The sequence below is a fragment of the Gallinula chloropus genome (assembly GCF_964237585.1).
Source record: "Gallinula chloropus genome assembly, chromosome: 10".
Classification (NCBI taxonomy): Eukaryota; Metazoa; Chordata; class Aves; order Gruiformes; family Rallidae; genus Gallinula; species Gallinula chloropus.
The window spans coordinates 22,462,206-22,487,488 of record NC_140095.1 but is presented as its reverse complement, the minus strand read 5'-3'; the positions used below and the strand labels follow the sequence as shown (position 1 = coordinate 22,487,488).

Sequence of the window (25,283 nt, the reverse complement as noted above, 5' to 3'; positions counted from 1 at the left end):
GTTGCTGGGTGTGGCGTCCTTTGGTGCCTCCTTGGGTGCTGCTGGGAACTGCTGGGATGGGCTGTTGGGAAACATGGTTCTGTTGGCTGGGACTGCAGCACCCGTCCCTGTGAGGGGACCTGGCGCCGGGACCGCTACGGGCTGGGAGGTGAGGGAAGCGTGAGGGCCCTGTTCTGGTGGGACTATCTCCAGAGGCAGCAAAACACAGTGTTAGCACCACATGGCACCACACCCCTGGCTTGTTTCAGCAGGGGCAAGAGTCCCCGGGAACTGTGTCCCTGGGCGCACGGTGCCACCGCAGAGAGTCACCCTGCATCCTGCACTGATCATGGGCAGCCCTGCTCCACAGAGCTGCAAAGCCTAAGGGCAAAGAGGATTTTTATGCTAAGGAGAAACGCCCTTGGTCCCTTGGCTTTCCCCAGCGGAGCCGAGACTGTGGAATTCAGGTTAGTTCCTTAGGCTCTTGTTTTAAAAGGTGGGATGCTGATTCTGACTTCAAGGGGACATTGTGAATTGTAATTAGTTTCTATTTCCAAAGCGTTTTTGCATCTTCAGAGGACTTTGCCTTAAAACTGTCTATCCTTACTCATTTTTATTGCATAGGCAGCACAGAGCACATGGTACCAGATGTTATTTATGAACGTGTGTTCATATAAAACTGGCAAATTCACTTCCAGGTTTGCAATATTTTGTGTTTGTTTCCCTGAAACCTACAGCCAGGTGTTTTTGTTTATAAAAGCAAAAGGCCCAATTTCTTCTGGCGTCACTGGTGTTATTAAATTCCTCTGTACCCGAGTGCCAAGCCAGCACTGTGGCACAGGTGGGAACTCAGAAAGCAGGTCTGCAGCACTTCAGAAAGTGGGATGGATGTCAGAGCCTCTCAGTAGCTGTTGCAGCACCAGTATCCCCAGGGAAGGGAGCACCCAGCAGCGTTGAGAGCAGCGCATCCCTCCTGAGGGGCTGTGCCAGGCAGCCCCTGGCCACACATCCCATCCCACAGTCAGGAGCTCTGGTGGTCCCGTCAGGCGTCCCCCAGCCCGTCCCAGGTCAGGACACGTATCGGTACGTGATGCACCTGACTCGGGGCTTTAGAGCTGTTGAGCAGTGACAGGTGTTGGGAGTCACCAGGCAGGGAGGTCAGGTCTCTGGGCCTTGTTCCCGGTTTGCTTTGCTCTCACCTCCACACCAACACCTCCTGTCAGGCTTGCCATTTGGGTGCCGTCCCGTGGGGCCATTAGCTGAGCTGGCAGGGAACCTCTGAACTGGGACTGAGGGGAAGATTCCCCAAGGTCAAACTTAGAGCCCTGCTTGGCTCATGTTCTCCAGCTCCATCCTCCCACTCAGTGTTTGCCTGGTGCACGAGGCAGCCCGAGGCTTGGGAAGGAATCACCAGCAGCCAGACCTTTTATCAAGAAGGCTTTTATTTAATTCTCCACAGAATTTCCTCTTGGAAAGAAAGGAGACATCACTTTAAATAATTGCTGGAGAAGAGAAAGATTTCAGTGAAGTGTTCACACTTTCTGGGACTCAGGCAGATAAAAGCCCAGAAACTGTGTGAGACCCAGAGCGCAGAGCTCAGGGCGGTGGGTGTTAAGATGAATGGTGGTGAAGAAAGGTTATGGCAGATATCTTCATCCTGTGGCCCTCTCCATCAGGCCTAAGTTATTGATGGTGCTCTTTGCTGTATTTTTTATTTTATTTAATAAAACCACATCACTGGGATCTAAAGGAGATAAAGTGGAATCACTCAGCTAAATGCCTTTCTTACAGACCAGCTTCTCACTTGAGGTCTGGGGGAGAACTGGCTTCTGCCAGGAGCAAATGTGTTCTGTGGTAAGATACAGGGGAAAAGTATGTTGCTGTTTGTGGAAGCCCACGGGGAGTTGGGTGGATGGGTCTGCAGGAGAAGACTTATAAAAGAAAGAAATAAATATTTATACCAGACAGATCAACAGCAGCTGAATGGAAAAAACAGAGTTCAGTGTAAGCAAATGTAAGGTCCTGGTGATATTTTCCTTTCTTAAGAGGTTATTATACAACGTGCAGTATGGTCTCCTCAGCCGACTGCTCGTACGAGCAGGACCGCACGTAAAAATGAGCATCCTCCACAACCACTGCAGAGGTTTCCTGCTCCTTGGCCTGGAAAGCCTGGACCTCCGGGAGTTTCATCCTGCCCCCTTATCCACAGAAGCAGTAGGTGAGCAAGTTCCCTGGGTACCTCTGGCAGGGGCCAAGGGAACAGAAATCAGGTGTTTAAAAACACCCTCGTCTGTTGTGAGACTCGGGTCGTGTTGCGGGGTCTTTTGACCACCAGATTCCAGAGCAGCAGGAGGTCCTCGAGCAGGGATGTCCTGAGGACAAGTACAGGTCTGAAGAGTCATTTCTCTCTGCAGCTCAGACCTGTGTGTTGGCTGAAGAGGGGTAACACCAGCGCAATGTACACCTCAGTCACACCTCTGAGGAAGTGACTGGCTGCTGAGCGATGTCTTCACCTGGTTTAGTAGAGCAGCTGGCAGCTGGGCAGGTTATGGCTTCTCTGGGTGCAGAGGGGCCTTCCTGAGCCTTCTTGAAGAAACTGGATCTGTTGCTGTGCTCTCAGTACTGCTGACAAAGTCAACAGAAGCAAGTGTGCTGTGACAGGGAGCATTGTCTCATCTCACACCTTAACCACACACTGGAGGATGACAGAACCCAGCGTCCCCAACTGCCACAGTCGGTAAGAGTTCGGGTGTCGTGGTGCTTGTGGTACCCAGTGAGAACAAGACACCCCATCAAGCTGGGGAGCTGTAAGACACTACAGCCTGTCACTTCTTCTCGGGAGAAGTCAAACGTATTATACCTGAAATGTGCCCTAGGGGAGGGAAAGGCTCAGCCCTGGTTTCTTTACGTATCTTCTTACTCTGACGGAGTGCCAGCACTGCAATCTCAGCGTCAGGGGATGCAACATTACTGTCCTCACCTTGAAGAACAGAGGTGATCCCATCCCTGGATGGAAAACAACCTGTTGTATTGAAAAGTGGCATTTGTGTGGCATTTTCAGGGCAGGAGCAGAACAGTCATTAAGAGATCTTTATGGAGTAGCACTCCCTACCTGCACATCTCCACAGGCCTTACAGAGCACAGATGTGCCATCACCTCCTGATAGGGAGATGGATGGGCAGAGCTGGGAAGGGCGCTGGATTCCTTCAGCTGTGCTTTATCTGCTGCTGTGCAGCAGCTGAGTGAGCAGCAAACGGTGGGGAATCATCTCCTGCCCCGACCTTTGCTGCCAGTGGTGCCCCAGGCTCTGAGGGGCTGTGCCTGAGCAGGAGCAGTGGGGATGCTGGGTGGAGGCTGGTCGTGGCTGTACACACAGTGTAAGCAAAGAGAGTGGTGGACAGACCCATGAGGTGCTGAGGATGCTCAGTCATCGTTATCAAGGGTAGAGCATCAAGGGTTAGTTTTCTTTTTTGGTTTGTATTCCACTCCTTCCCTCCCAGTGTCCCGTTTGGCACGGTGTCCCATTGCGCACGGCGTCTCGTCAGCACAGTGAGCCCTGGGGATTTGATCACTGGCCACCAGCTCGGCGCTGGGCTTGTCTCCGACCTATGAATGGGACTCCTTGGGCTGAGTTACGAGAGGTGAAAAGCAGCAGCCAAGGATTTCCCCAGCTTGGCCTTCTGCAGAGACGGGAACGCCCTCGGATGACAGACTGCAGGAGCTGCCGTGGCTGCTGTGGGCTGGGAGCCAGCGCTGGAGAGGTCAAGGCTGAGTTAACACACGCTCCTGTCAAGAGGGTTAAGTGTCTGACTTAAAAGCTATGAGTTTGGACAATTTTTATTGCCTCTGACATTCACTGTTGGTCGATCAGTTCTCAGGATCAAAAGACGTGCTCTGGCTACCAAACTCCTTGTGATCGGGGCCTGTTTGCCAAAGAACCTGTGGACAGCCTGGAGCGAGGTAGGATTGAATCACACTAATGCCGAAGGGTCAGTCAGGAGGTTGTTTGTCACTAGTATGTGTGGTTTGCTACAGCAGTGAGAGGTGACCCTTGGCCAGCGCAGGGTGAGACCTGACCCTTGGCCAGCGCAGGGTGAGAGGTGACCCTTGGACAGTGCACAGGGAGAGGTGACCCTTGGCCAGCGCAGGGTGAGAGGTGACCCTCGGACAGTGCTCGTTCTCGCAGCTGGACAGGGGAGCGCAGGGTGAGTGAGATGTGTGTGCACACCTGGGGCCCAGCTGACACACACACACACACACACAGAGGTCGCTGTGTGCTGCTGTGCGGTGCTGCGGGTGCAGCCGCTGCAGCGCGGGGTCCCACCGCAGTACAGCCCACCCTGCCCGCCCAGCCGTACGGCCGGTGGTGCTCGGACCCAGCTGTCACCATCTTACATCCGCACGTCCCCTGGCCCAGGTCTGCCCGGCGTTTCCCCTCGTGTTCTCCTGACACAGCCACGCTCTGGGATTTTTCAAGGCATCGTCTGGCAACAAGTTCTGGAATATCACTCTGTGAGGCCCCTTTTGCTTGTTCCTGACCTGCTGCCAGGTAATTCACTCTCCATTCTACTCCATGGCGCAGTGATCGGCTCTTTCCTAGTCACCTTAATCTGCCCTTCATAATTTTACAGATTATTAATCTCCTCCCCCATGCTGGGTATAAAAAGGTTGCATACACCTCATGTCTGTAGCCATCAAATGTTAAAATAAGAAGAAACCATCCCCGTAAGCCGTAGCATCAGGGAATCCACAAGGGAAAACCAGCTGGAGACTCATCCTGCCTGCAGCAGCTTGGGCCCAGTGGAGCTCAGACCCTGGCCAGATTCACACCTGTGATTGCAGGCACAGACCTCCCTGCTTGGAGAGGTTACAAGGGGCTCCTTGTCCTCAGTGGCCATCCTGCTGTCCTTGCTGGCACAACCTGTGTTTTATTTCCTCTGACGCAGGCGCGGGGCTGGGGGAAGCTGCCACGGGAAGCAGCAGCTCAGACCACGATTAATATGAAGTAACTAATTGGACCAAACCTCTAGAGAGAGGAGTAAGGATTAGAGATAAGAGAAGCAAAAAATCTTTCTGTTTGTTCTTTTTAAATGAAGGACTGCTGCTGCTGGAGTGTCTCCTCATTGGAATGCCAGGTGGGTGCAGCCAGATTCCCTTCCTGCCTTTTGTTCACAAGTGTTTTAAAGGGTGACCTTTTGAGTCACTTAATGAATGTGCCAAACACCCAAATATCAGTCGTTTCTCTTAATAAAAACGTTGGTTCTGCCCCATCTTGCCTTGTGGAAAGGAGATTTTCCAGCCTGTTTGCCAGGCGATGCTGGCGGCCATCCGCTGTGTCTGTGAAAAGCATCGCAGGGCTGTGGCTGCAAGGCTGGGAGCTGGGCAGAGGGACCCACACGAAACTGGTCTCCTGGACAGTTGGGGTCCTGGGACCCTGAGAGTGTGTTTGTCTGTCTGATTACAGCTTGGAAAGGGGGAACTGCTCAGCCACCCGCAGAGGACTCTCAGCTGTAATTGTTGTCCTTCAGCTTCAGAGGACGAAATGGTTGAACCCCCCCGGTCACACTGAGCGTGTCTCTGGTTACCAGCCAGAGGAACCTACTTCAAACAAAAGCAGCTGTTTCTTCTGCGGGAAAAAGCCTGGGTGGAGGAGGAGGGAGAGCTCTTCTGTACTGATTTCTGAGAAGTAAACCAGCCCATTTGTACATCGATTTATCAAGCTTATCCCGACCATCTTCCAGACAGGACTCACAATCCTCTCTTTCTGTTTCTCTACATGCTACAGCACACGGATGTGGCCTTCACAGTGGAAATCAATCCATCTGCAGGATGCCTCCGGTGCTAGCACAGTCCACAGCGTCTTTGATTAAACTCCACTAAAGCATAATTATCTGAACGCCTTGCCAGTTCCTTGGCAGTGCTCATGCCGCTTTCCAACCAGGAAGGATTTTATCAGAGCATTAGAGCCCCACTCAGCACATGCTGGAAAGAGATAATTACTGTTCCTGGGACAAGGAACATCTGTGCAACATCCGGCTTCGGGACCCAGTGGAAGGGAGCTGCATCTTCATGCTACAGCACCCAGTGCTGAGGGCGTCATGCGGGTGGGGGGTCCCCACCAGAGATCATGGGTATGGGGTGCAGCCCCGTGGGGTGACCTGTGAAAGCCTGGTTTGCTGTAAGGACGGAAGTGGCTGGTGATGTGCAGGGTCAGGCTGCACTGGTGGTGCCGGTGTCCTGGCCCCAGGCACCGAACATCCCCCCTCAGCCCCACGAGCCGGGGAGCCCGGGTGCCCCGCGCCTGCCCCCCTGTGCCACTCCGACTCGTGCAATATGGTCACAGCAAAGAAACACTTTGCAATGTGACATTATCCTCTGGCAATCCCTGGCTCAGGCTTTCTCCAAACAAGGAACAGAAGGAGAGCTGTCATGCTAACATTTTAGCTGACTCCAACCTCCTCCCTTTTTCTTCTTTCCAGGGCTGTGTGTAAAATCCACCTCTTCTTCCCTCTGCTGCCAGATGAAACTGCTGTACCACACCTCTCGTAGTAGGAAGCCCCTGCTTCACAGGGAGGGGCTGAGTCACCAAATGTCAGCCTGAAGCCCAAGACAGTGGGTGAGTCAGGATGGGTGCTGTGGGTTTGGAAGAGGTGTTTCCATCCCACGGTGCTGTGCCCAACCCAGATCTGTACTCTGAATGATTTCTGTCCCTGATGCTGGCCAGGAGCCCGCAGCCCCACCTCAGCCCCTCCTTTCCTTTTATGAGGGTAGGTGCAACTAGAGCTCCTGATGTGACTTTTTCAGTGGCAAAGGGATAAAGCCCCACAGTGGATACAGGAGGACAAATTTCCAGGAGGGCAAATTCCTGCAGATGCAGAGAGCAGTGAGCAGGAGCTTCTGCTCCACTGTTTCATGCTGGTTTTACCCAGAATAAGTAATGCCCGTGTCCTCTGCTCCTAAAGGGTTCTCAGGCTCTCCCTGGAGGGGTCCCTCCCCTGGCAGTGGTGCCACACACTTGGCTGGATGGCTGGGGGTCACACACACCATGGCCCTTCTCTGGTGGGGGCACCAGCTCCTGTGGCCGTATCCTCCGTTCCAATCAGGGACTGATCCAGAGATCCTGGTTCTGCTCTACTGGCACCTCTCCGGAGGCCGGTAATGCCTCGCTGGGAGCTAAGACAGGAGGGGACGACAGACAAGCTCAAAACCTCTCTGTTTCCAAGGAATGAGATATTCTTAGGCTCACTCCTGTTGCCAATTAAAGAAACTAAAATACAAGAGCTGTCCTTCAGACCAGCAGTCAGCCAGCACAGCAGAGGATGCGGTTCAACACCCAGCCAAAGGTGGGTGCCTGTGGTTCCCCAGCCTGGGCATGGGAGAGATGCTCAGTGTACAGGTTCCTCCCAGGAGCTGGGCTCGAGGGGGCATGTGGCCCCCGCTCTGCTCCCACCTGCCCACAGCAGGGCAGAGTCTCAGAAAGGAGACAGATCACGGGAACTGGGGTTTTGTTGGTTTGGTGAGTATACATGTTTGGCTTGTCTGTGACCCACCTGCGGGCACGCACCCAAGCAGGGCCTCCACCCCCGTCCTGGGGCCATCCCCTCCCTTCTCTCCATCCTGGGGCCATCCCCTCCCTTCTCTCCATCCTTCTCTTCCCCTTTTCTCCCTCATTTCCTGGGGTCAGAGGAAATGCTGCTTCACCCCAACCCAGAGGGCAGACAGCGATGGAGTGAGGATGTGACTTTATTTCCCAGGTTCTGCTCGTGCCTGCAGTGTCCCTTCAGGTTTGGGACAAGATGCTGCTTTGGGTTTATTCCACGAGGCTTTAGAGCAATTCAGCAGTTTGGTTCAGTACCCACACTGCAGCTCCTGGAGTCTGAACCCCTCTGAATGTGATTAATGAGAAATCCTGATGATGAGCCATACCAGCCTGCTTGTTTTTAAAGTCACTGGGGAAGGATACACCCCGTTCTGTAGCCAGCAGAACGACACAATGGCCTTTAGCAGCTGTACAAGACGTGCAGGGATTCCTTTCCCCCTGAGGTGCACTCCTTTATTGAGGACTCTTCCAAAGTTGGATTTCCAAAGCCCTGGTGTCCTGGCAGGAGAGGGACTTCCAGCCAAGAGCCAAAGCTCCTGGGCTGGCTCAGGATGTGGGAAGAGAAGGTGTGGTGCTCACTGTGCCTCTGGTTTTTCTTTTCCCATAACCAGCGATGATGGGAGTAATAAATAATTAACATATCATGAAGCACTGGCTGGCTAACGATTTGGCTTTTGCAATCTGCAATGTACAGATGATTAAAGCACTAATAATAGCTCGTGAAGTTTGAGGTTTGCCTGAGCTACGCCTCTTCCTCTCTGATCACACAGGCAACGGCACGTGGACAGTTCAGCCAACACAGATTTATTGCCTAATGAGGACACGGGCTCCCCAGGGGCTGTGTGTGACCTCCTGCGATGGATCAAACACTCCGGCTGCTTTACTACAGGTTGCACATTCCTCAGGCCCTGGCAGGGCCTTTCCCAAGGCAGCAGAACCCCCTGAGCGCTGCACAGCACCCACGGGGAGGCACCCTGCACCCCAGCTGCCGGCCCTGCAGCCCTGTCTGTGTCCTTCCCTCTCTGCAAACATCTCCTGGGGCAGGGGTTTTGAAGTCGTTTTTCCCTGTTCTGGGAGCAGATTTCTGTGTACCAGGAGCTGTGTTTGTATATGAGCACTGGAGTTTGTGCACAAGTAGGGCTGTCCCTAATCCATCTGCTCCCAAACACGCCACAACCCAGCAGTGAGGGACTGATGCTGTGGACACACATCCAGCCCGTTCCCAGCTGCTGGCCATCATCTCAATCTGCCCACAGAGCTGCCTGGGATCCCACCTGGATCTCCTTCATCCAGACCCAACCTATTAACCACAGAGCTACCCTTTAAATGGCCTGGAGCAGGCAGCTTCTTTTGTTTGCTCCCCAGTCTGTGCCTGGGCAGCTCCGTGGGTGGCTCCGGGTGAGGAGCTGCAGGGGTGAGCAGGTAGGATTGTACTGAGGGGGGATGTTTCTGCAGCTGCTGTGATGGCAGCTATAGAAGGAAGCTTGGCTGGATGCTGCTTATGTATCTGAAAGGGCCACAAAGACCAGAGATGTGGTGGCTTCAGCAGCCTGCCATGAAAGCACGTGCAGATGGCCAAGGTGAGTCTGTGAGAAAAACTACTTATGGAAAGTGAGGGGCGAATGCAGTGCTTGATGTTGGGAGATAAAACCGGTCAATAGCTGCTCAGTAACCAAACTGAGGCTTGGGTACCCCTTTGTTTCACCGGGATTGGGGGGGGGGGGGGGGCTCATTAGGGTAGTTCCCCGGCTCAGATCCCTTTTATCAGCAGGAGCTCTCTCAGGTGCTCAGCTCGGTGCTCCTTTGTTTAGCTGATGGGCTCGTCTTTTTCCAGGGCTGGGTCTCGTGAGGCACCCCGGGGGCTCAGAACCATCCCGGAGGGTGTTTCTCTGGGGTCTCCATCGCTCCCAGTTAGCACCAGTTAACTTCGTAGGGCCAGGCGCGAATCTGCGAGCAGAGCGGGGGTTCGCAGCCCTGGGGAAGCGGCAGGGGAAACTGAGGCACAACGGAAGAGTTCCGCGGGCAGGGACCGGGGCGCTGCCGGCACCCCAGGGGCCCCCGGACCGCGGGCCCCCGGACCGCAGACCCCCGGGGGGAGAAGCGCTCGGCCTCCCCGAGCAGGAGGAGATGCTTCAAATCCAGGTGGGGACGCTGCAGCTTGCTGCCCGAGGAACAGCCAGAGCCCGCAGACACCCCTTGGGAGCCAGGACCGGGACGGCCCGGCCGGGATGCTCGGCCCCTCGGGGCTGGCAGGGCTCTGCCCGGGGTGCTGCGGCTCTGCCCAGAGCCTGAGAAACAATATGGGGGGGGGGGAAACGTCAGGAAACCAGAAGCGGTGCTGGAAACCCCCCGTCTCTGGCAGAGCCTTGGCGTTCGTGAACCCCCAGACCAGACCTCGAGGCGAAGGGACGAGCAGCCCGGTTTCCTGTGGCGGAGAAGGGCCGTTCCCGGAGGGGAGGCACCGGCCCGACCCGGGTCTCCTCAGCCTGTTTCTGCCGCTCGTTTCGGAAGAGGCTGCGGGCGGTTCAAAGGCGGCTGCGGGCGGCTTCCCGGAGGCTGGGAACGCGGCGGCGACGCGGTGTCGGGGCCGCGCCGACCCCCGGCAGCTTCTGAAGGCTGAAGATGCTAATTGGGAGCCCTGCCCCGAGCAGCAGAGCGGAGAGCCGGTGGCTCCAGAGTTCCCTCCACTGATTTTCAGAAGCGCTGGGGCTCGGGGGTCGGGCTCGGGGCTCCGGGGGGCGCAGGACCGAGCGGTGGGAGCCACGGCTGGTGGCAGGGGGCTATCCCTGAGCAGGGAGAGGGTCTGCCTGGTGGCCCGGGGGCTGCTGGTGCCTTGGGGATCGCAGACTTCTTAGCCAAGCCGAAGTAAGATTTCTCTTGAGCGAAACTCCGCAGCACAGGCGAGTCTGGCGCTGTGGAAGGGCTTGTCTGGGCCATTCATGTTAAACACGGAGACTTCTTTACATTTTAATCTGCTCTGTGCTCTCCCCAGCGCCCCCAATGCACTCGCTGTGCTTTGTGCGCTGCTGGCGGGGGATGCTCGGGGGGATGCTCGGAGCCAGCAGTGGTTCGCACCTCGTGACCTCGCCGTGGGGCTGGGCCCCAGCGAGCGGGCAGGTGGCACCGTGGGGCAGCTCTGCTGCGGTGCCGGGGGACGTGGGCGGGCTGGAGAAATGGGAAAACGGGGACTTGGGAAGCTCAGGTACTTGGATGAGATGCCCAGAGAGCTCCTGAGCGAGGTGATCTCCAGAGCTCCTTGGCCATTCTCCAGCTCCTGTGAGCTGCAAACGGTGTTGGTGACCCACAGAGCAGAGGAGTGTATGGCTTGGATTCCTCCCCGTGTAGCTCAGGGGTCCAGGGGGTCTCCAGCTGTGGGCAGTGCAGTCCCCGTGCCACGACCCCGATACCTGGACACAGCCCGGCGTGGCTGGGGATGGGAAAGGGAAAGGCAACACTTCTGTCTTATCCCCTGTGAACCTGTTTGTTGTTGCCCAGCTGGAGGTGAAGCCAGAGCCTGGAGTCCAGTGGAAATCCTTTTAAGCAAGGACTGTGCCTTCCTATTTATTTTGTGAAGCACCAGTTAATAGATGAGTAACGAGCATGTGATTAGTCCCAGAAGAGCCAGGCAGCTCTGCCAGGAAGACTGGCACTCGTAACAGCCTTGAGATATTTTTCTCATCTTGCTCACAATATAAATGATACTTGAATTAATATTCATGGAGGAATAAAATCTGAGGGGCCCTGGGTAGGAAACCAGGAAACAATACAAGGGAAAATGGCTTTTTATGGCAGCGTAAAGATGCAAAGCAAGAGGAGATGGGGAGCTTGCTGTCTTCCATCACATCTCCACAAAGCCCAGAACAAGGATTGAGTGTTTGTGTGTTGTTTTGCCTTTGTCCAGGGCCATTCGTTATCCTCCAGCAGCCTGACTGGGTGACACAGCAGGTTCCCATGTGGAATGGGGCAGTTAAGGCATAATGAAAGCTATGAAAGTGCAAGCTGGGAAGGGCTGCTGAGGCTGTGTCCGTGGCTCTGCAGGTTCCAGGGGACAGACAGACAGCCACCTGCCATATGGGACCGATGGGCATGGGCTGTGTGAGGCTGGAACGTGCTCAGAGGATCCATCTACCGAACGGGGGGTTGTACCCTGCGCTGTCTGGGGATGGTTTGTGCTGTGGAATGACGACGTGGCTGTTGTGTTCCCATGTCTGATGTCTTCCCCTCTCTGTTCTCCTCCTGAATTAGTGATCTGGCACTAGGAAGCAGAGCTTTCCTGTGCAGCAAGCACTCTGTTCCATGTGAGCAGCCTCCAGAGGCCCTGGGAAGTTACACCACATGGCAAACACTTTACTTAAGAACCACCTCGAAGGGCACTGGCCCTCCCGTTCCTTTTCTCTGTGTGAAAATAAGGGATGCTCACAGATCAGTGAAGATGGAGCAGTTTGTTCAGAGCAAACACAGCCTGAGCAGCTTTGTGTGTGGTGTTGGAGCAATAATGGCTACAAGGAATGCATTTCCTAATGCAAGCCAAACTTCTCCCAACTGCTCTATAACTATCACAAAATACCACACAAAAGGTCACCATCACTATTAGGAACCTGGATTTTGCTGATAAGCATTTGTTTATTGTATCATCTTCACTTGGGCTTTAATGAGCAGTGCACCAGTTAATTGTAGTTGCAGCAGGGATGCTTGCTTATCCTGCTTTCTTCCTGCCATGCCTGACCATCACCTGGATGTGTGGTGAGTGAGCAGTGGCTGGTGGCTGTTCTTCCCTTCAGCTGCCCTGAGCAGCAGTTAGCTTGTGGGTTTAAGTTATGGGTTGTGTTTGGAGATTGTACTTGTGAAAGCAAGGATGGGAGAAACAAATGGGATGGGGAAGGTTTGTCCTTTTAACTTGATTTTAAAAAGGAGATAGAGAGGATGGACACCAAGAGTTAGAGCTGTGTGGGCACATAAGAAACCCACTGAGCCCTTTTGTTGGGAAGCTGGAGCGAAGCAGGTGAAGGTGCTAGTACCCAGCTGTGTGCTGACAGGTGATTCACTGGGGCAGGCTTAGGGCAGTGCAGCTGCTCTGGGGAAGAGGTGACTCCAGGTTTCCTGGGTACACTAAGCAGGCTTAGCCACAAGCCACACTTAACCAGTAATTCCAGCTCATGAAGTCCAGCACTGCAGGAGCCTGTGCTGGGGACAAGTCACGATGAAGGAAAGTGACTGTTGGAGTTTTCAAGACAAGTGGCAGTGGCAAGGAGAGCAGAAAACAGCCACCCCTGCCAGGCAGTGGGAAAGCATCCACGTCGAGATGAGTCGGTTACTCAGTAACTTTCTTGGCACCTGCAGTGAGTGGCTGACTAGCTGGAGAAGTGCCACTCAGCACCCTTGGTGTAAGTAACGCTCAGCATCTCAGTGAGCAGCAGCTTGTTCGTTTATTTAACATCCTTGGCTGTGCTTTGGTCTGAGCTGGGGGCAGCTGTGCTGGTGCTGTGACTGGGCTGGGGGGGTGCACACTGGTCTGAAGGGCAATGGGGTGCCAGGCTCTGCAGGAGTTGACTGGGGTGCACCCCGGCTGTGGGTGCTGCGGTGCGGCTCGGGGGTGCTGCCTGAGCCCACCTGGTCTCTGCACTGTCACCTTGGTCTTCAGCCGCAGCGCAGGTGAGCGGGGCTGTGGGTCTGTCTGACCCAGGTCCTGCTCGGAGCGGGACATCTCTTGCTGGCCCCTACACAAACCCTCTCAGGTTTATGAGATCCCAGGTTTAGTGGTGGCTCCTGGTTGTGCTGTGATGTGTGTGGAGCCACCCAGCTGGGGTCAGCCCGTGTGTTGGGGCTCTCCTGTGTGCACATACATGCCCAAAGCAGCTGCATTTCTGCTTTCAGAATCGATTCCCCAGGGTGATTTGACTGTCAGAATTTGGGGTGGAATTTAGAAAACAAAACCTGGTATGAGATGAGATAGGGGAGGGAAGGGATGGGACTGGCTACCAGTCCTGCCAGTGAGGACTGCTTGCTTGTGGTTAATGTTACTTTCACCTTATACTTTAGAAATATGACTGTTATTCCCCCCACCTGGCTTTGTGAAAACAATTTGCATCTGAGATGCGTTTTCAGGGAGGGGCCTGGCAGTGCCTCTCCCAGCAGAGCACCAGCTGCTTCCTTTGGTGTGTGTTTGCTGCCTCTGGAATACTCTGAGATAATCTCACCGGCTGGGGACATGACAAAGTACTGGGAAGGTGTTAGTACACAGCTGCTGACACTCCTGGGGAAGAGGGAAAAGTGATAAATGCTCTGCTCTTATCAAGAAGATAAGGATGAATTTAGGGAGCCGCACTGGCAGCTGCAGTGCCTGTTAGCATCACGATCTCATGATCAAGAGCGCAGGGGAAGACAGACTCTATCAGCGAATCTGCACTGGTTTCCTTCAGAAAACAAACACCACATCTGACTTTCAAAGTGTCTCTTATCAGGGAGGCAGAGGAATTGCAGTGGGGTTTTCATGGTGTCTGGAAATTAGGAGCTGTATTTCTGCTGGGGCAGAGGCAGCAGGAGCCAGTCCTGGGTCAGGTCTGCAACCCCCCCGGGCTTTTCATGTCAGGAGTGGGTGTTTGTGCTGCAGTCAGGTAAATAATGTGAGTTCCAGCGAATGGATGCAATCCTGCCATGCTGGGGAAACCCCAGAGTGGGAAGGGGTTTTGTCCTGAAAAACACTTTCCCTACATCACCTGGCTCAGAGGTGTCACACGCTGGGTTTGGGACTGTCACCTTCAGGGGTGCTGTGTGAATTTGGTGGTGTTTGCCTGGGTTTCCTGCCTGCCAAGTGCCAGCTGGAAGCATGATGTAAAGAAACATTTTGACCAGCTTTGGCTGGAGTTGAACAGGTCCTGAGCAGCCCCTTTCCCTGCAGTACCTGACTGCTCTGTGCTCAGGCTGGGACATCTCCTCCATCGGCACTGGAGTGTCTGGTGGTGGTTCACTGACCTGGACATGCTGCTCCTTGTGTGAGGCTGTGGTAGATACACACATAAGTGTGCAAACAGTGTGCTCAGGAGTGACCTTGCAGTGGCATAGCCCGTCTCCTGCATCTCACTGCTTCATCTCCCTCCATGCTGCCCAGGAAGGTGAGAGGGGCCACAGCACAATGGGAACACAGCCCAATGCATCAGCATTAGGAAGCAAATGATGATGAATCACCACCTGTACGCCCTCTGGGAAGGTTTCACAGTGATCATTAGACCACTACAGGATGCAGAAGACCCTGAGGACTAATGGCCATGGTGTGAGCTGCTGCTCCATTGCTGGTGGATCAGCAGGAGAGCCCTGTCACAGGCACAAGGTCTCCTCACAGGTACTGTTGGCTTGTTAAACCCTGCCAATGGAAGGGGTGGCACTTGGGTCCTGAGCAGCTACCCTTGAGTACTCTTGGTGCTGACTGCTGTTTGCAGCAGTAGGACTTCTTGGTGTACTGTTGCTTTTCCTGTAGATAGCTGGTCCTGTGGTAATTATCTGGGCTCTAGAGCTATTGGGGGCTTTACTTCCTTAGCTTCCTGCTGTTCAGCATCACTTATCCCTTGCAGGGTCACTCTGTACCACTAAGAGCAAGCACTGTGTTCTTACATTAGTAATCTGTGGGCTCTCTCTTCCAATTTGCCTCCTGCTGCAGTTCCTCACTGCAGGCTGTGTGCTGGTACGGGCAGCACGAGGGGGAAGCTGCCTGCCAGCCTCCTATCCCTGTATCCTGTTTCTGCAGCATCATCTCCATCCCTCTGCCGAGCTGCCCTTGTTTCTGCTCCTGACTCGCTGTGGGTTATCTGAGGACACGACTGGCTGAAGGATGCTGTCTGTCTGGATGTGCCTGTGCTTCCTGACAGACTGACCCTGGTAACTCTGCCTGGCTGGGAGCTGAGGGCAGCCTTCTGCTCTGCACCCAGCCTGGGGGTTGAAATCACAGCCTGGTGCTGCGTGCTGTGGTGTGGGCAGGGGGAAAGGCTGTTGGCACAAACCAAGGGCAGAACCTGGGCAGTGTGTGTAGAGGTGCTCATACGACTCCTCTGCCCTGACAGCAGCTTGTTCCATCTCCCACCAGCTGCCCTGTGCATGTCCCAGGCAGCTCTTACCCCTTGTTCTCTGCAAATCTGCCTGTAGCAGCCAGGGCATCGATGGCTTTGTGTTTCTGTGTCAGGGAAGCCACAGCTGTGTGTGGAGACACAGTGGTGTGAGTAGTCCCAGCCTTGGAAGACAACAGTCACATTGGAGATGCCTGCTTTCCAGGAAGGGTAAGGATACCCTCAGTTCAGCCAGGAGCTTTACAGCTTCTTGTGGTTGGAAGTTTGCTTTGTTAAAGGGGTCGAGTGTGCCCCTGTGGCAGGGGGTGGGTGCCTGTGGCAGGGCGTGTGCCTGCAGCTGGGTCCCATCCCCAGGAATCTCTCATGGGTCTTCTCAGGACGTCACCCCCACGCTGAGGTCAAGGTAAGATGCTCTAGGCCACGACAGTGTTAAGCCACTTCGTGTCGGTGCTCCCACGTGCAGTTAAGGATGGCCAGCAGCCAGGCAGGAGGAGAGCAGCCATGGGATCTCCGGAATGCAGATGAGCCTTGGTGTTACCCTGTTGATTGTCAGCAAAAGCAGAGCCACTTAAATCAGATCAGAGTGTTGCTACATCCCAGTAATTCCTCGTTTGAGTTCTCTCCCCCTGCACTGGTCAATACCTGCAGCTCTCCTGGTTTAACACGTGTCATTTGTGTCTCAGCAGTGTGTGGAGTGACTGGAGTGCTGGCTGCAGGGTAGGGAGCTGTGTGGGGTGCTTGGGGTGACACCCTGGGGTGTCCCCTCAGCCCAGTCACCTGCTGCTCTCCTGTGCCAGCAGTTTGCTGCTGCAGGTGCCTGACCCCTGTGCCAGGCTCCTCCATCCTTGCCCTGTGAGGAGCTGGTCCCACTGAGCTGGGACTGATGCCAGTGGGACAAAGACAAAGCGATTTCCAGCACTTTGGTGTTTTGCTGGCTTGAAACTTCAGAGTGCTGTCATGTGCACCCATTTTATGATATTTACTTAAATAAAAGGGTTGTGTTTTTCCAGGGCTGTATTTTGCTCAGTGTCCTTGACTTTGCTAATGACTGGAATGCTTTTGCTGGGTTGTTGTGCTGCTTTTGGGATGCTGTTGATGCATGGGCTGTTTTTGGGAGCACGCAGGGCTCTGCTGAGCTGTGCTTGGGGCGGTGGTGTCAGCAGCCCCCCCACTGCTGCTGCACCCCCCTGGCCCTCAGCAGTTTATCCAAGGACAGACACGAATCGCGGTCGCTTCCTCCTGGTGCAAGGACATCCAAGAAGATAATAGGTGGGAAAAATAACAGTTGATCCTGAGGCTGAAACTGGAAGCTGGTTCTGAATATAAATTAGCATGTGCCCTCAAACTGTCCTGTTTTCTGTCTGCTTGTCAGCATCTCTCCTTGCCCAAGTCTAGCCTTTGTTTTGCTGTTGTCCCCCTCTCACTTTCCAGTCGTTTGTCCCCTCTCTTGTTTGTCCTGACACTGGCCTGAGCTGTGCTGACAAGCACAGGGCAGCCCAGGCTGTCTCAAAACAGGCGCTCTCCATCCCACCCCACAGCGACAGCACATCCTGCTCTGTGCATGGGCTGGTCCTGGGTTTCCCTCAGCTCTCAGAGGAGGGATGGACTCATCACATTAACCCCGTGCTTTGAGCCAGGGTGATGCCATGCAAGCTGCAGCAGAGGCAGGTTCTCCAGTTTGCTGGTCATACTGGTTTCCCAGCTGGATGCTGCAGGGCCAGTGAGCTCAGGTCTCCAGAGAACTTCAAGTACCTGCCCCATGCTGTCCCTGTGCTGGGGATCGTTGTTCAGCTCCCCTTCCCCACATCTTGAGCAGAGATGCCCCTTGGAGCTTCCACAGGTTCCATTGTGTGTCCTGCCCAAAACACCACCAGCTGTGAAGTCACCAGCTGACAAACCTGAGAGTTTCCTCAGTTCTGGTTCTACGTGGCTCTGATCTCTGGCTGTGAAGGAAGCAGAAGCCATGCCCACAGCTGCACCGAGTGACAGAGGAAATCTGGGGGAGAGCAGCCCACATGCTATGTGTTGAGGGAACCCCTTGGCTGCAGGCCTGACTCCTTACTGCTGGATGGCTCTGGAGGAGGATGGCAGATCCCTGTCCTCAGCAGGGTTGAAATCCCTCACGAGCCAGAGAAAACCCATCCACCAGCACCTATAACTGCAGGTGATGGGCACCATCCTGAGCATCGCCTCACCAGTGAACGTGCACTGGAAGTGCTGGCTCTTCTCCCTCCTCCAGCCAAGTGCAAACCCTCTGCTGTGACCCAGCTCACAAAGTGGATGGGGACACAGCCTGTTCCCCCAGGTACTGTCAAGCATTGCTTCTCCTTGGGCCCTGGGGGATGGACAGCCAGCAGCTGCCAGGCTCCACTGGAGATACTCTGGTCCCATATTCGTGACCAGTAGTGTAAGCATCCCTCTGGCTAAGAAGGGGAAAGCCCTGTGAGGAAGGCTGGCTGTTCTGTTGGGAAGGATGCCTTGTGCCTCTTAGGATCTAGATCTTTCTCTGTCAGTACACGTTCTGCTTGAGCTGGCTGCCTGGGGTGGCTCTGAGTGGGAAGAACCCAGCCAGCTGCTCCCACCCTCAGTGGCTTTTTCCCATCTTCCCTGGCACCCAGGAGGAGCCATCAGGAGGTGGGAAGACAAAGTGTGGGGAAATCCAGGAAGGAAGAGCAGGATTCACCCTTTGGAGGAAAGGCACCTTGTGTGAACTGGCACCATGGGTGGGGGAGCTGCAGCGCTGATGTCTGAGCCCCCGCTCCCCATCCTGTCTCTGTGTGGGGTACCATGTGTGCTGGGCTGAGTTCCTGCATCTTTGGGATGGGGATGGAAGAGGGGGAGGGCTGCTCTGAGAGAAGGGAGAATGATGTGGATTTCTCTTTGTTTTCTCTCCTAGGTGTGTTTTTCAGGTGGTTTTGTTTCCTTGATCTTTTGCTGATGGCAACATCCAACATTTATTGTGGTTTTGTGGAATATGTGGGCTGCAGCACAAAAACTATCGATGTTTGTCAGGCTGAGAACTTGAAAGCATTCAGGAAAGTACTTTGAAACCCCCCCCTGTGTGTAGATATTTAGGCACCTGTCATTTGGCTGTTGGGTGACCTGTGCTGGCTCCCCAGCACAGTAAATGGGCACATCTCCAGGGTGTCGTTTCTTCTCCAGCGCTGCTGTTCGGCTCTGAAAACATTAATTGGGCAACTTCCCTGGTACCAGTCACAAAAAGCTTGTTTTCCAGAGGGCAGTGACAGCTGCAGAGTGGTCACTGTCTTTGGGATGCTCACGTGATGGAGCTGGAAGCTGAGGGCTGGGACAGCCTGCGGTGGGTGGGAGATGCTGAGTGGGCAGAGCTGCTGCTGGGCGTTCATGGGGGTTAAGCACCTTCAAGGGTGTGTTGTGCTTCCCCAGCTGCTGTGTGCTCCTTGTGCTTCAGGGGTTCACAAGTGTTTGGATTATTCCATCTCTATTCAGGGGCTTTTACATGGAGGTGTTGTGCTATGAGGGGAACTTCTCAGGCCAGGAGAGTTCTGATGGGCTCTGCTAAAGGGAGGGACCCTCCCTCCGGACCCTCTGTGAGCTCTGCCCTGCGGACTCACCCGTGCTGGGATGAGTCTCTAATTAATGAGATCTGTGGCTGGGTGTGTGTTGCACGGATCTGCCCCCTTCTCATGGGACCAAATGTGTTTGAGTGTTTGGCTTTGTTGTTGGGAGCTCTTTCATCCTGTTCTTGTGCATTCTGTCTCCTGATGCCCATCTCCATTCCCTTCGCTTCTTTCCTGCCGGCTCCTGATGTCTCCTGATGTGACCGTACGAAGGCCACTCCAGACAACCGTTTTCTTCTCTGATGTGTTTAACAGGCTGACATGTCTTGTTTGTGCCAGGCTGCTTCCCAGCGCTCCCGCAGCGCATCGGGCTGCCAGCTGGGGTGGATGGGAGGGAAGTTGTTCCACTTGGACCGTGCTGAGAGCTGCCACACTGGCTAGAGGATACTGGCCTTGTATCGGCACCCGGTGCTGTGTGAGAGCCTGGACACTGCAGGGAGCTGGAGCCTTGGTGGGACATGTGTGGAAGGGCCCAGCAGCACTGGGCTTGTGGCTGCTGACTCCTCATCTGCTTGCTGATGGGAAGTGTTTGTTTGATACAAACAAATTACTAGGAAGGTACTGTAAAAATAACCCCTCTCGTCACTGGTACTTAGCGGGCTGTGATGTTCTCTAAGTTCACTGGAGCACGGCTGAGGGGCTGGTTTGGCAGCAGCACCCTTGCAAAAGGATTGGGATGTTTGCTGTCAATTCCTAATGCTGCTGACTGCCTAATAGCAGGAGCCCAGCTCCCCCTCTGCTGTCACCGGGCATCAGGAGGAGCCTCTGTGACGCGGCGGGTGCGGTGCAGGCGCAGTGTCAGCGCGATCAAACAGTCACAACCACTCTGCTTAATAAGAATGTACAGCTTATTTTCTACAGAGTAAATTTGTTATGATCTAGGTCAGCATGTGTGACACCAAGTTCTCCTTCCAGAGCTGTTCAGTAAGCTATAAAACCTGCACAACCAGGACTCGCAGGGGTTCCGGCTTCCCAGTCGGACAGAGTCCCCCCAGGTTTGGGGACCCAGTTTTCCAGGGCAGAACGTTTGGGTTCAGTTTTCAGCTCATCACCCTTTGCTCTGCAGGTTGACAGTAGTGGCATAGGCCTTTTTCCCTCAGCTGGTGTTATTTGTGAGCTGCATTTTGCAGGTAACAGGACTCCAAGGAGAGCTGTGGGCTTTGGCTTTGGGCACCCTGGGCTGGGGGGTGTCTCTGCCTGTGGCAGGGGGGCACTGGGGGCCCTGCCTACCCACACCAGCCTGGGGTTCAGTGAATATTGATTGGAAAGGAAGGCTTGCTATAATGAACCTGCTCTCTGGAAGAAAGGCCAAACACAAAACAGGGGGAGGGCTCCTCTTCTGTCTCTGCAGCAGCTTTCAGAGCTGGGCAGGGATTTGGGTTTTCCCTTTCTCTGTATTGAGTTAGTGGTAATAAATTACCAAATCTCCTGGTGTGGCAGCACCCCAGCTGCTGAAAGCAGGAGACAACAGCTCTGGTTCTGCCCTGGGTCTTGGGCTGGAGCATCACTCTGGGGTGCCCTTGTGCTGGTGTTTGTCCTCACGTCCTTCCCAGTTAATCTGAAGTGACACGGCAGGAGCAGGGTGACCAAACAGCTTCAGGACTCGTCAAACTCTACTGGTGGTTGGTGAGGAAAGCAAATGGTAAAACTTGCTTTCTCCAGCAAGACTTGGTGTGGATGCTGGTGTGTCAGGCTGTATTTCTCAGCGCTGTGTCACATTAAGCGGCGCTGTGGGGTGGTGCTGAGCTCCAGTTGCACAGGATCGCAGCAGAGCTTCGAGTAAGAGGCCAGTGAGCGATCTGTGAGGAAATGAAAAGCCTCTGTGGCTGTGCTGCTGTGTTTGCTGAGAGGGCAGCGCCTGCTATGGCATTAAAGCCAGGGTTGGGTTTCCTTGGGCCCTGCTGCCCTCTGAGGTGTGCAGGATGCGCAGCGCTGGCGCGCAGGGGGCTGGTGCCGCGGTGCTGCCCACCGGCTGCAGCTGAGGGCTGTGCCACCTCCAGCGGCTGGGAAGGTCCATTTGGCTCTGGCTCCTCTTGCTCTCTTAGGTGAGTGGTGAGGCTTCACCATCTGCCTCCGCTCTGCTGCACGGAGAGATCTTGGAGCATCCTGAGCAGAGGTTTGGGAGACGTGGGGCGCAGGCACCGAGTGTCTCCACCGCTCCTGTGTGTTCACAGCTGATGCAGCAGTGCAGCAGCTCACACCCGGTGCCAACCACTTAAAATGGGCAAGTGCACTCTGATCTGATATTCAAGGCACTGCCTGGCATGCAATCATTCATCATGACTGCCCGTAAAACTGGAATTCAATTAATCAGTGCATACAATGAGCCTGTCTCCCGCTATTTTTTCCTAATACATATTTTTCTCTGAATAAAAATGTAATTGTCAGTGCAGAATATCAAGCCAGAGCCACATAACAAATAGCTATGGATTTGTAATTAAACCTAATAAAGCCCAAAATGAAGTATAAAAGGCAGAGAGCTAAAATCCAATTAAAACTTATTATGAGAAATACAATGCTGTTTTCTTTTTTCCCCTCTCCCAGGCAGAGCCCAATATATTCTGGTTTTTAATGAAATGCAGCTTTTGCTGGTGCTTTCAGGGTGTGATCCAGCGGGTGTGGTGCAGATGGTGAGATGGGGCAGCCCCGTTCTCCCTGTTGTAACCCACGTTTCAGTTCTTTCCCTCCTGGCTGTGGGATGCTCTCGGTGCTGAGGAGGGGAGTGGTTAGTTCTTGTTGCCCAGGATGGTGCCTGGTACCACTTGGGTCTGTTTTTAGTAAGGGAGAGAGAAGAGCCTTGGCTGTTGGTGCACGGTGTGAAGGGTGATGAGAGCACAGCACAGCTCAAACTGCCCCTGGAAGAGGCCGAGGTGGGATGTGCTGGACCAGGTGTGCTGCCCTGGGAGCCAGAGAAGCATCCCAGCCCTGCAGAGCATCAAGCCCCCTTCCCATGGACATGCTGTGCCTGGGGGTTTACCTGTCCGGCTGCTCCGGGGTTGGGTGCAGTGACCAGAAGGAGGGAGGGAGTGTTTTCAGGTGGTTAGAGCCAAGCAGAGGGGAAACCCCATGCTTTGGGTGATGCCTCAGAGCATCCTATGTTTTTAAAAAGCCCCTGGAGTCTCTGCCAAAGCCTCTGTCGGAGCCACAATGCTCTGAGGTTTCCCTGGCATTACCCTCTCCTGTGCCTGAGAGAGATAAAGCTGTTCAACCTGGTCCTCAGCAGGGATGAGCGAGCAGAGGGGATGAGCACCCCAGGATTTCTGGGGCTGGTCCATCCCTCCTGGCACGTGTATGGCACAGTGCAGACCCTGCACATCCATGGGGTACACATGTGGACCACTCCTCAGTGTGATTTGTGACTTGAGATTATTTACTGCGTCTGGAAGCATCACAGTGGTTTGATCTTCCAGCCCTGGTTCCCATCACACTTCATCCATGTCTGGTGGGGCAGTGGGGGTGTGGGGGGCTCAGCCCTGTCTGCCAGGTCCACCCTCAAACTGGTGGGGTGGTGGGAGCAGCTACTGCTGGGAAAGGAGGAAGAGAAGGAAGCGTCAGCGTGGTTTCAGGTCAGCCTCATGCACTACCCCTGCAGTAGCTGTTTCCCAAACAGAAGAGCCTCACAGATAAACATTTCTTTCTTTCAATTTGTTCCCAGTCAGAAAGCAGCTCAGACAGGGGAAAACAAACGTTTGGAGTTAACAGACTGAAACAACTGGACTTTGTGCTTAAAGAGAAGGAGAAATTAGATTTCTCTTGCCAGATTTCTCATAGTTCTAAAATAACCACAATTATTCACTTTTTTTTTGTCACTGAGTTCTTCCATTGTGTAACATGTAATTTTCTTAAGTAGCAGAGAGAACCAAACATGCCTGGCCTCTCCTTTCATCCTGACCCTCATCTTTTTCTAAGAACTTTGATTACAGGCATGACTGCCCCGTGCCTGTTGTGCATCCCTGTAGTGTTAATGCTCTATGGAGTGATACCCAGCCACCTTGTCTGTCCTGTTTATTTTTGCCAGTGGCTGTCACCAAGTCTGCAGCTCCTGGCCCTTCACCTTGATGTAGATCTGGGGCTGATCTGTCCCAGTGAAGCTGCGACAGCAGAACGAGGAGGAGCGGAGTGGAGCATCGGTGTGGTCCAGGCGAAGATGTTCCCTCCCTGGTGTCGATGCTTGTTGTATCACTTCCATGGCTGGACAGCCTCCGTGGACATCTGCTCATATTTCAACTCCAGTGGCATCCAGTGTCCTAACCACTGGAGATCTGCCTGGAGCCCTAACCACGTGCAGGGCCAGGCAGCACCCGAATGTGTGGGCACAGCGGGACAGCGCGCTGCTGGGTCTGCCGTGTGCTCTGATCCTCTGCTGCTCCTTGTTTCCCTCCAAGGGCCAGGTACAGATCTGGGGGGAGGGTCCTGTGGCCACACAGGCTGGATGTGACAGCTCCTCACCCCAGAAATCCCCATTGCAAAGCCGGGGGGAGGTGTGGGGCTTTTATTTTCAGGAATGTCCCAGACGTGGTGATTGAAATTTTTCAGGCCCACAAGAAAAGCAGAGAAGGTGATGCTCCCATCTCCCTGCGGTCTGGGAATGAGCTGTGAGCAGCTGGGAAGTTCAGGGCGATGGGAATCAGCAAGGAAAAGGCAACACTGATCTGACCTGCCCGGCAGCCCAGGGGGGAGATGTGTCCTCAAACCAGCTCCTGTGGCTCTGAGCTCTTTGGGAAGTGCAGCTGCTTTGTGTGGCCTTTGAGAAAGCCTGAAAGGATTGATGGTCACAGACACTGCGGGTGACTCCAGCTGGTCCTGGCTAAGAGTAGTAAGCTCTTAGGAAAACCCTTGTGATATCTCTTTCAGCTGTTGTGAGCAAGAGCAACCACTGCACCAAGCAGCGGGGAAGGGAGGGCACTTGTCCCACCCACCAGAGTAAGAGACAAAAGGAGCCTGAAATTGGGGAGAGTGAGGTCCTGGTTTGTGACTCGGGGATAGAAGAGCACTCTGGAAGAGTGCTCTGGGGGGTATTGGGCTTTTCTGTATTGAAACAAAATGCCCAGCACTCAGCCTGGTGACTGTCAACTGGAGTTATTTAACAGCAATTAAAGCAAGCATTAGAGTTGTTTGGCATAAGCACAGTGGCAAATGTTAGTAAAGTTTGGGTGGAGATGGAATGAGAGTGTTCAGGTACCTGTGTGGTACAGCCATGCCCCCCCGAGCTGTGCTCTGCCATCTCCTAACTGGCTCCCTGGCCACTCGCTGCCTCAAAATCCTGACCCTCACTCAGTAGCTTTAACTGACATACTTGCATCAAGCTTTAGAGAAAACAGAGGTTCTATAACAGCAGCTGAACTCTCCTATATTCCTTTTCCTAAAGGAGAGTGGGTCTTGACAGCAGAGTTTATAATAAAGCCTCAAGAACGCTGCCCAATCAATCATGCCCATTAGTGAGCGGGGTGTCGGTTTTCCTTGACTTTTGGACTGTTCCCACCCTGAGCTCAATTACTCTTCCCTGTGCTGAGTACCTGGGGAGGCTCTGACACGGGGCTGAAGGCAGCAGCCAGCCCTGCCAGCCCCTCCAGCCTCCCGCATCTCCAATTTCTCGGCTGAGCGGCCCCGCTCCGACCCCATCCGTGGGCATCATTTGCTCCTGGCTGCATGGAGAGCTCAGCCCGGCACATGCAGAGGTGGCAGCTGCCTGCCTTGGCCTCACACTAGGGAGCAACGTGTCTTCCCAGAGCAAGAAATGATGGAAAAGGGTAAACATTCTGTAGTTGAGATGGAGTTACGATGGGAAGCGGGGGCGTGGGGCTGGGTGGGAGGTGGTTTCGTGCAGCAGCCTGTGTGCACACCTTTAACCAGGACCCATCTGGCTGGATGCTGATGGCTGACCCGTGAATTCTCTGTGGTGGCAGCAGCAAGCAGGGACCTGGCCCTGGGGTTGGTACGAGCTTGAGGCCAGCACCATGCACGCAGCTTTCTCCTTGTGCCACGACAATGGGAGTTGCACTTGGATGGGTGTCCATGTGCCTCAGCGTGGAGGGGACCTCTCCTCCC

At 54.3% G+C, this 25,283-nt stretch overlaps 1 long non-coding RNA gene across 1 annotated transcript; it reads left to right on the top strand.

The window, feature by feature from the left end:
- The first annotated feature begins 4,495 nt into the window (after positions 1 to 4,495).
- LOC311195398 lies at positions 4,496 to 5,522 on the top strand. Its single transcript, XR_014617502.1, has 3 exons — positions 4,496 to 4,528; positions 5,076 to 5,114; positions 5,444 to 5,522. It is a non-coding gene; the product is annotated as an uncharacterized lncRNA (long non-coding RNA).
- Positions 5,523 to 25,283: the final 19,761 nt, after the last annotated feature.